At 38.6% G+C, this 11114-nt stretch overlaps 1 pseudogene; it reads left to right on the forward strand.

Annotated features, from left to right (window-relative positions):
• Nucleotides 1–2013: 2013 nt before the first annotated feature.
• On the forward strand, nucleotides 2014–10887 carry LOC120600299 (olfactory receptor 18-like; annotated as a pseudogene).
• The last annotated feature ends 227 nt before the right edge of the window (nucleotides 10888–11114 follow it).

The raw sequence follows: 11114 nt of genomic DNA on the forward strand, positions 1-11114 counted from the left end.
GTGATGGAAGATTTGACTTTAGGTGGTGAACACAAAATGCAATATAGATGATGTATTATTGAACTGTATGCTTAAAAGATATAATTTTAATAACCAATGTCATCCATATCAATTTAATTAAAAATGTAAAATAAAAAAATAGAACTAAGATATGTCCAGCAATGCCATTTTTGTGTATATCTGTGAAGAAAATGAAATCAGTATCTCAAAGAGGTATCTGCTCTTCCATGTTCATTGCAGTATTATTCACAATAGGAAAGATTTGGAAACAACGAGAGTATCTGTTGACAGAAAACTAGATAAAGCAAATGTTATCTCTATCTATCATCTATCTATCTATCATCTATCTATCTATCTATCTATCTATCTATCTATCTATCTATCTATCTATCTATCTATCTCTATCTATCTATCTATCTATCTATCTATCTATCTATCTATCTATCTATCTATCATCTATCTATCATCCATCCATCCATCAATCAATCAATCATCTATCATCTATAAATCAATCAATTATATATCACTTATCTATCATCTATATATCTATTTATCATCTATCTACATATACACACAATGGAATATTATTCAGCCATAAAAAGAAGGAAACTGCCATTTGAGATCATATAGATAAAGCTGGAGGATATTATGTTTACAGAAATAAGTCAGTCACAGAAAGACTAGTATGATCTCACTTATATGTGGAATCCAAGAAAGTCTAACTCATAGAATCAGAGAGTAGAGCTATGGTTGTAAGGGGCTGGGGTGAAGGAAATGGGAAGCTGTTGGTTAGAGCACTAACTTTCAGTTATAAGATGAATAACTTCTGGAGATCTAAGGTACAACATGGGGACTATAGTTAATAACACTGTATTGCATACTTGAAATCTGTTAAGAGAGTAGATCTTAGGAGTTACCACACACACACAAACACACACAGTTGCACAAACACACAGAGTAACTATATGAAGTGATGGATGTAATATTAACTTGACTGTGGTAATCTTTTCACAGTGTATATATGTATTAAATCATCACATCGTATAATAAAAGACCTTCATGTTTTACTATGTATATATATACACATATAATTTTAGTTTATCAATCATACTTTATTAAAGCTTGGAAAAAGTAAAACAATGAAGTAGTATTATCACACCATGACAGAATAGAGTCCAAAAATATCAGAGCAGTACCACACACCAGACATTTTACTAATATTGTATGAGATTGATAAAAATAACCCTAAATGACATAAAAAAATTTCAAGTGTTTCTTAAATTTCATTATTGTTTAATCATGGACAGATTCTCTGCACACTAATGCCATCTTTATGGTCGTTGATGCTGTATTATTATGTTCACTTAACTAAACCACATATAACGAAATTCGAAGTACACTAAGGCCAAAATAGAAATTCCACAATAAATGATTTTAAAGAACAACCCTTATATTTGAGCACTTATTTCTATGAAGGAGGAAAGACAAAACCACAGAGTGATAAAACTCATAAAGATAACTATCACATAATAATATTTCCTGATTATGAAATTCAACTGAACTTAGAATCTAGATTATACAGTCCTGCCTTGTACATGGTATTTAAGATATTTTAAATAAAGGGACTATTTAGCATTGCATTTGAATAAAATAAAGCATATTTAGTTACTTCTTAATTCCTTTAAATTAAAATTATTTTTCTTAAAGAGTGAAAGTTAATTCTTATTTTATATTTTCCTGTGATCATGGATTTGTTATCTCTAATTTTCTTGTTTCCCTGATACTCTTCAGTCAAATTTCTCTAAAATAAATGTGTACAAAAAGAGGTAAATAACATAGAAATAAATAAGAGAACAATTCTAAGAAGAAAGAATTTGTCATACTCAGAAATACTGCTCAAGGTACTGGGATATATGACCTCACAAGTCAATTGCTTGAATCCAAAATATGGAAACAATTCTGTGTGACCATTTACTTATTTCCTGTTTCCAACCCTCTTTTCCATTTCAAAAGGTGTCCAAGCTACACAGAACCACGAAATCTGACACGTGTCTCAGAATTCTTCCTCATGGGACTCTCAGATGATCTGGAACTTCAGCCTCTGCTCTTTGGGCTCTTCCTGTCCATGTACCTGGTTGCTATATTGGGGAATCTGCTCGTCATCCTGACCGTCAGCATGGACTCCCACCTCCACACCCCCATGTACTTCTTTCTCTCTCCAACCTTTCCATGGCTGACATCTGTTTTATCTCTACCACCGTCCCCAAGATGATCATGGACATCCAAACTCACAGCAGAGTCATCTCCTATGGGGGCTGCATGACTCAGATGTCTTTTTTGATCCTTTTTGGATGTATGAATGGCATGCTTCTGACTGCGATGGCTTATGACTGACCGGTTTGTGGCCATCTGCAACCCTCTGCACTACTCAGTCATCATGAACCCATGCTTCTGCTGCTTCTTAGTTTTGATGTCATTTTTCATCAGCCTTTTGGACTCTCAGCTTCATAATTTGATAGTGTTACAACTTGCCTGCTTCAAAGATGTAAAAATTTCTAATTCCTTCTGTGATCCTTCTCAACTCCTTCGTCTTGCCTGCTTTGACCCCTTCACCAATAACCTAGTCATGTATTTTGTTGGCTTTATCTCTGGTTTTCTCCCTATCTCAGGAATCTTTGTCTCTTACTATAAAATTGTTTCCTCCATTCTGAGAGTTCCATCAAAAGGTGGGAAGTACAGAGCCTTCTCCACCTGTGGCTCTCACCTGTCAGTCGTTTGCTTATTCTATGGAACAGTCATTGGAGTTTACCTCGGATCGGCATTGTTGCCTTCCCCGAGGAATGATGTGGTGGCCTCAGTTATGTACACTGTAGTCACCCCCATGCTGAACACCTTCATTTATAGCCTGAGGAGCAGGGACATTAAGAGTGCCCTAGGGAGGCTCCACAGCAAAACGTCTGGTCTTAATATCCATGTAACTCTTTTTTGAGTGTGTTTGGAAAACCCAGCAAAACCAAACATGTAAACTGAAAACTGTGCCCTTGGTCACATTCCTTTTTCGTCTCATGGTTTCCATTCCTCTCCATGCTGCATGTATGAATGTCACTTCTTTTGATTTACTTTTTACTGAGTGCTTGTCCTTGCTCTAAAGAGTTTACCAAACCACAGAGTCTGAGGGAATAGACCATTCAAGATCTCCTTATTTTAGACACCAGCTACAATCTCAGAAATCCCCAGGGCCACACTCACTTGAGACCAGTTAACTACAAGTTTAGGGACTCCCTCACATTTAGTAATTTTTTAGAATAATTTTTTAGAACATTCAAACTGAGGGAAATTCTTCAGGTTCAATAACTTATCACAATGAGTCACTGATTGGTGCAGTTTATACTTATAATGACAGTTTTATTAGAGCAAATTAGAACTAGTGAAAAGAAGAACACATAGGGCAAGATTTGAAAGGTCCTATATGTCAATCTTCTTGTTGTCCATTCCTTGTGAGTTAAATCTTGTACAGCCTCCTGTCCACACTGTGAGATAGCACTCAGAGTATTGCCCATCATGTAGCTCACCTAAGCTTCAGTGTCCAGAGATTTTGAGGCTATGTGAATAGGTGTGATTAATTAAATGATAGCCCATTTGATTGAACACAGTTTGCAGCCTCTCTCCCAAAAGTTTGGGCTGGTATCAATTTGTCCAAGGATCCAACACTTTTTTATGTGTTTGGTCTCCCTGGCTTGGCCAGTTCCCAGTTTGAATCAGCTCATTAGCACAAAATATCAGGTATTGTTCATGGGGCACATCATGAAGAACCAGTCACTCATATCGCTAAATTGCAAGGACTTAAAGTTACCTTCCAGGACCTGGGACAAAGCCCATATCTCTCTTTAGGTGAGGCCAAATTTCTTACTACACATCTGCCCTTCCACAGGCATAGATTCCAGATCATTGCCTGGTAAACATCATGCATGCCAATCACTGTTTGAGTCTGCTTCGCAAGGAGTAATAAAATTATTTTGAGAGGATTTTAAAGACAATTTCAAGGTAGTTCTTTGAACTGTCAACAATGTTCCATAAATTACAAACCCAATTCTGGGCTCAATGATAGGAAAATTCAATGGGAGGAGATGAAGTATAGAAATTTAGAGACTGTCTGAAGGTCCTCAAAGAAAATGTTGATGAACTTAGAAATCCAGACTGAGAGATGTTTGATAGAAAGAACTGCAGAGTTTGAAATAATAAGATAAAATCTACTTGAGAATTATACTTAAAAATGTTTATTTTAACATATTAAACCCCAAGGGGTATAAATAAATAAGTTATAAGATTGATAATTTATTTGGACTCTGCCAACATCTTCAAATTTCTAGAGGTCCTATGGTCCAATCATAAGCACGTGCCTCCCCCTGATTTTGGGTACAAGTTTGATCCGGGTCCTCTGATTTCTCTGTTCTTTAGGTTTTGGAGGCATTGAGCTCAGGGACAATCAGTGTTTAACAGTAAGGATGCTCCTGGTCTTCTGGAAAGAACAGGTTCCTGATGAACTGAGGAATATTCCAAGGCTTGTCCATTACAATAAAGAGATACACAGATGGGAGACACCAAATAGTAGAAAGACCTTTCACTGTAGGCTGGCAGACACACTACTTAACTTTCTTCTTGTTTCCACTGTCAAAATCCACTAGCATGCAGCTGCTCAGATTCTCAGAAATTGAAATTTAATCTTTTCTAGGTCACTAGGTCACCATAGAATCTTGTCATTGTAGTTTCATTTCTCCTTTATCCCATATCCAAGCAATTAAATTAACTAAACAACACTGTCTTAGTTATATAATTTGCTTTCACCATTCTTCAAAAACAGCTCATATAAACATTTTGCTCTTGCAAGAGTGTTGTAAACGACTTCCAAATATTCCCTGTGTCTCCCTTTTCATAGAAGCCAGATCGATTTTTTAGGTGTCATCAGAACTTGTGACTTCTGTACCTAAAAACTTCCAGTCATTTTGTGTTACTTCTAAACTAAAATCTGAACTCTTTGCCAAGGTCTATAAAACTTTTCATCATTTAGTCTCTTTTTTTTTTCCAACTCCCTCACTGGGCCCTGGACCAGTATGTCTGCATCATCTGGGAGCTTATATGCAAATGTTCAGCTCCTAATCCAGATCTGCTGAATAGGCACCTCTGCATCTGTATCTTATGTAGCTTTAGTTTAAAAGACATCCAGGGTCTTTCACCAAACACCGAAATTAATTAAAAATGGATTAAGAACTTGAATATAAGACTTGAAACTATAAAATGCATTGAAGAAAACATAGGAACAAAACTCAAGGATCTGGAACTTAAAGAGGATTTTATGAATTTGACCTGAAAGGCAAAGGAAGTAGAAACTAAAATTAATGAATGGGCCTACATCAAACTACAAAGCTTCTGCTCAGAAAAAGAAATGATCAACAAGGTAAATGAAAAACCATCTGAATGGGAAAATATTTTTGGAAGCAACATTTCTGATGAGAGCCTAATATCAAAAATATACAAAGAACTCATACAACTCAATAACAACAAAAAACAAATGATCTAATCAAAAAATTGGCTGAGGACTTGAACAGACACTTCTCCCTAGAGGACATACAAATGGCCAACAAAGATTTGAAAAGATTTGAAAAGATGCTCAGCATTGCTAGCTATTAGGGAAATGCAAATCAAAACCACAATGAGATGACATCCCACACCTGTCAGATAGCTATCATCAACAGGACAAATAATTATAAATGCTGAGATGATGCAGAGAAAAAGGAACTGTCTTACACTGCTGGTGGGACCGCAAATTGGTACAACCACTATGGAAAACAGTATGGAGATTCTTCAAAAAACTAAGAATTGATCTACCATATGATCCAGCAATCCTTCTACTGGGTATTTACCCCAAAGACATGAAAACCCATATCTGAAAAGATATTTGCACACTGATGTTTATAGCAGCATTATTTACAGTGACCAGGACATGGAAGCAACTGAAGTGTCCTACGATAGATGACTGGCTAAAGAAGCTGTGGTACATCTATACAATGGAATATTGCTCAGCCATAAGAAGAGATGAAATACTGCCATTTGCGACAACATGGATGGACCTTGAGATAATCATGCTAAGCGAAATAAGCCAGAAGAAAAAGTTGAAAATCACGTGATATCACTTATATGTGGGGTATAAACCTAAAAGTAACAAATGAACAGGACAAACAAAGAGAGAATCATGGACATGTACTATAGTCTAGTGGTTACTAGACCTTAGGGGATGGGAGAGGAGGGAGGAGGTAGATGGAGTAAAGGGGGTCAATATGGGGTGTAGGAGGAGGGTGAAGTGGGTAAAGGGAATCAAATATGGTAGCTGAAGGAAACTGGACTTTGGGTGGTAGACACAGTAGAATATACAGATGTCAAATTATAATGTACACGTGAAAATTATGTAATTGTATTAACCAAAGTTACCCCAATAAACTTAATTAAAACAAAATAAAATAAAATATCAAAAAAGTTTTTTTCAATAATAGTATATGGTAGTTTCAATTATTATCTTAATTTTGAAGGTGGGAAAACTGTCCAGGTGTATTTACATTGTTCTATTTGCATTTTTCCTCAAATCATAGTGTGAACTGCCAAAATAATGAATCTGAATTATCTTCAGTAGGTGAAGTAAGAGAATTGCAATCCCATGTCCTTCCTTCTCTCCAACCTTTCCATGGCTGACATCTGTTTTATCTCTACCACTGTCCCAAAGGTGATCGTGGACATCCAAACTCACAACAGAGTCATCTCCTGTGGGGGCTGCCTGACTCAGATATCTTTTTTGATCCGTTTTGGATGTACGGATAGTATGCTTCGGACTGCGAAGGACTATGACCGCTTTGTGGCCATCTGCCACCCTCTCCACTAATCAGTCATCATGAACCCATGCCACTGCTGCTTCTTCGTTTTAGTCAGTCTTTTGAACTCCCAGCTGCACAATTTGATAGTGTGACAACTTACCTACTTCAAAGATGTAAAAGTTCTAATTTATTCTGTGACCCTTCTCAATTCCTTGGTCTTGTCTGCTTTGACACCTTCACCAATAACCTAGTCATGTATTTTGTTGGCTTTACCTCTGGTTTTCTCCCTATATCAGGAATCTTTGTCTCTTACTATAAAATTGTTTCTGAGAGATCCGTCAACAGATGGGAAGTACAGACCCTTCTCTACCTGTGGCTCTCACCTGTCTGTTATTTGCTTATTCTATGGAACAGGCATCGGAGTTTACCTTGGATCGGCATTGTTGCCTTCCTTCAGGAATGATGTGGTGGCCTCAGTTATGTACACTGTAGTCACCGCCATGCTGAACCCCTTCATTTATAGCCTGAGGGACAGGGACATTAAGAGTGTACTAGGGAGGTTCCACAGCAAAACCGTGTGGTTTTCATATCCGTGTAAATCTTTTGCTGGTTGGAAAACCCAGCAAAACCAAGCATGTAAACTGAATATTGTATCCTTGGTCACATTCTGTTTTAGGCTCATGGTTTTCATTCCTCCCCATCCTTCTCATATGAATGTAACTTCTTTCATTATGGGATCTTTGTACATCATAATGAATGCATGAGTGGCTCTCCTCAACCACTCTGTTATGCAGGTGAAATGCACGACTCTTATAATTTACTAAAACTCTACATTTTTTCCCAACAGTTTCTGCATATGTTCCACATAAATTTTGCATCCGTCAAATCTATTTATTCAGGTAATTTTTGAGGATGCAGGTAATTTCTGTGGATTTTATTGGAATCCCTTGAGGAGTTTTATAACTACTGATGACTGGGTCTATTGGAAGTGGTGATGATGAAGGTGTGACTTCCAGTTAACCCAAGAGCTGGTCCTGGGGAATCAGAGTCTGTTTATTTCTCTGTTCTTGGAATGTTTATTTCACTTGCCTACCCTCAGCTAGAAACTGGACCAAAGGTAGAACCTTGAACTTGTAATGCGTTGTTGAGACCATCTGGTGTTACACATGACGGAACTCAGTTGAGGCATGTATTATACATACATTTTTAAGATTTGGTGGGCAGATGTGTAGATCTTCTTGTGTTGTGGCCACCTGAGATAAGCCTTGTATGTAAATTTTTTAGCTTATGAAAACTGCCACCTAGCAATCTGGAGTGATCTGCTTCTCTTTTTGGTCTCTCTTTGGGCCTCTGTGCATGGGGACTAGTTTTAAATTTCACCCTGGAAGCTCGAGAGATTGCAAACCAACATGGTCTCCCTTGTTAAATATTGACCCTATATGCAGGGGTTTATTTCTAGGCTTTGATTCTGTGTCATGGTCTCTGTGTCTATACTGAATCCAGCCCTATGTCCTATTGTGGCTGATACTGGTAGTCCCTGCTCCTCTGCCTTGTGTTTAGCTGTTTGTTTATATCTAAGCTTTGCCGTCCTCTGGTTTGGGTGAAGCAGAAATAGGTCTTTCCTGTGCCCGACTAAAAGGCTAGGGAAGCTGCTTGCAAACTCTACTTTCCCTTTTCCCATGAGGGTAACACCTTTCTGTAGCTGTGGAGTTTCCTCCTGGTGCTACATCGCGCTGGCTTGGGTGGTGGGATGATGTGTGAAGCTGTTTTTCTTTTCCATTGTGTGGTGATTCTCAGGTGTTTTGTTCCATGGAATTGTTGAAGCTTCCCAAGTGGACAGCTGAGCTCTCCCAAGGCTGTTTTTGATCACGAGTAGCCAACTAGTTGTTGATCTTTGAGGGGAAACAGAACTGGGATCTACTACTGCACCATCTTGTCACACTTCTTTCATATCAGTTAATAACAATCCAGTTGCTAAATTCCTCATTCAGAGTCCTCTGAGCCAGGAGGACTGTGTGGCTAGAATGTAGCAGGTTGCAAACTATTGTCATTCCCACATGAACTCAGTGAAAACATGGAAAACTGAAAAGAGCCTCAAGCACAATTATTAAAACTTTAGGATTGGTGAACACAAAGTAAGTAAAAATAAAATGTCCTGGAGAAGGATGAGGTCTTCTTAATGAGCAGAAATCAGAAGCCACTGGGGACATTTGTTGAATTTGGCACAGAATGGTTGCAGATGGGTGTGATATCAAAGGAGGGCCTCTGGTGATGGAAGAGAAACCATGCTGGCTTTTTCTGACTGCGTGTCCTGAAGGAACATGCTGGCCTCTGCAGAAACACCAAAACAGAGGCAATTTCTACTCATATGTTTGTTTATCTGCAGAGAAGTTTTGCTGAGAGCATCATGGTGTGATGGGTTGTGGACTATGTTGGGAAACAGAGAGACATCCTTCCAGTCCTGTGGTGCTTAGAGGCAATGTCCTGAGAGAGGGGAAGGGCTGTGTGGTGGGCAAATTTCAATATGCACCCAGTCACCTCCACCTCCTGTATCTGGACCCATCCTATTGAGTGTGCCCTGGGCCTACTGACTTGCTTCCAACCAACACAGGGCAAAACTGATGAGATGTCATTTTTGAGATTAGAGGTACAAAAAGACTCTGGCTTTCATATTCTTGGCCCTTGTTTCTCTGTCACTTATCCGTTTGTCCTAATGGGAGCCAACAGCCATGTGTGAGCTTCCCTGTGACACAGAACTGAGGAAGGCCTCTGGTGAATAGCCTACAGGAACTCCATCTTTCCAAAATGAGTAGACTTGGAAACAGGTCTCTACCCAGTCCAATTTTGAGAGGACTGCAGCCCTAGCTGACACCTTGAGTGTACTTGTTACATGTTCTGGTTTATTTAAGAGAAGTAGGAAGATATGCATAAGTGCATAAAAGTTCATAGTTTTCTAGTATACCCAACACATGTCAATGAGAGGGACAATTCAGGATTTGGGCTGTCATTTAAGTAAGTAAAACAAACACATAAATAATCTATAAAATATCCTTTACAAAAGAGAAACAGAAAGGTCCATTTGAGACAGAAATATTCTATTAACTGAGAAAATGGAGTTTCAGATTCTGGTTTGAGAAGACTTAATTATTTCTAATTTATATGATAATAAATGGATTTGCAGATGTCAAACTCAAAAAGTCATAAATTGAAGAGAAAAGAGATCTGCATTTTATGTTAAGTTCCTTGAAACTGGACGTCAGAAGTTAAGAGTACAGCTGAGCTTTCCCCTGAGAGAAAGACCCAGACCCTTCTAAGCACATTCACTTTTCTCATTTGCCTCTTCTGTTAATGTTAGGAAGTCCTCTGAGATTGAGAGAACATGAGCCAATTTGGGTAATTATGAGCTCTGTGCATTGATCTCTCAAGGCCACACTGGAGTAAATAATTATCCAGTGCCTCCAGCTCTTCATGCTGCCAGTCCCAGTTAAGCTTCATACGTGTCTTTTTCTCCCAGAGTTGTCGCCTGCATCAGGAGATCCATGCCTGAGTGTCTTCCTCCCAATCCTGATGACAGGGCCTCCTCAGCCCTCATCATTCACCAGGCAGAAGAATGCAGTGAACCTAAAGTCCCAGGTCATGGCCCTGCAGAGACACAACACAGAACAGTAAGTGCCAAGGGGGATGGTGGGTGGAGGAGGTATTATGGAGAAACTTGTTTTCTTACTATCCAGACAGCAGGACAAATGAGACGGTCAGACAGGGGAGCATCAGTATGCAAATTTTCAGCTCAGAGGCCTATAAAGTTTATGGTACCTTTTTTTCTGTTGGGGATTTCAGAATTCTCTTTTAGACTTCTGCTCTTTGCCACTTCCTTTCCTAGCTTCCAAAGTCATTGACCATACCTGAGCAGGAGATGGATCCCAAAATGATCACAAACGCTGTGATTGTGATCATGATGGCGATAAGGAGAGTAACCACAATATCACAAAACTTTATTGAGGTTATACTTGTCTCAGGCTCAGAGGTATGTGGTATGTAGCCTTAATTTTAAATTTGCCTGATACCCTAAAGTTGAGGTACACACATTATTGTTATTTTACAATTGAGGAAAGGGAACAGAATTCTTATTTAATTTAAAGCAGGTCGTTGAGAAAAAAGAGTGAAGTCAGAGGTGCATCTGAGCAGTGATATCTATTTGCAGGGTGCAGGGTACAGGACAATATCTTTCCATACGATTTAGGTTCGTGTGGC

The sequence above is a fragment of the Pteropus medius genome, unplaced genomic scaffold (genome assembly GCF_902729225.1).
Source record: "Pteropus medius unplaced genomic scaffold, Ma_sr-lr_union100, whole genome shotgun sequence".
NCBI lineage: Eukaryota > Metazoa > Chordata > Mammalia > Chiroptera > Pteropodidae > Pteropus > Pteropus medius.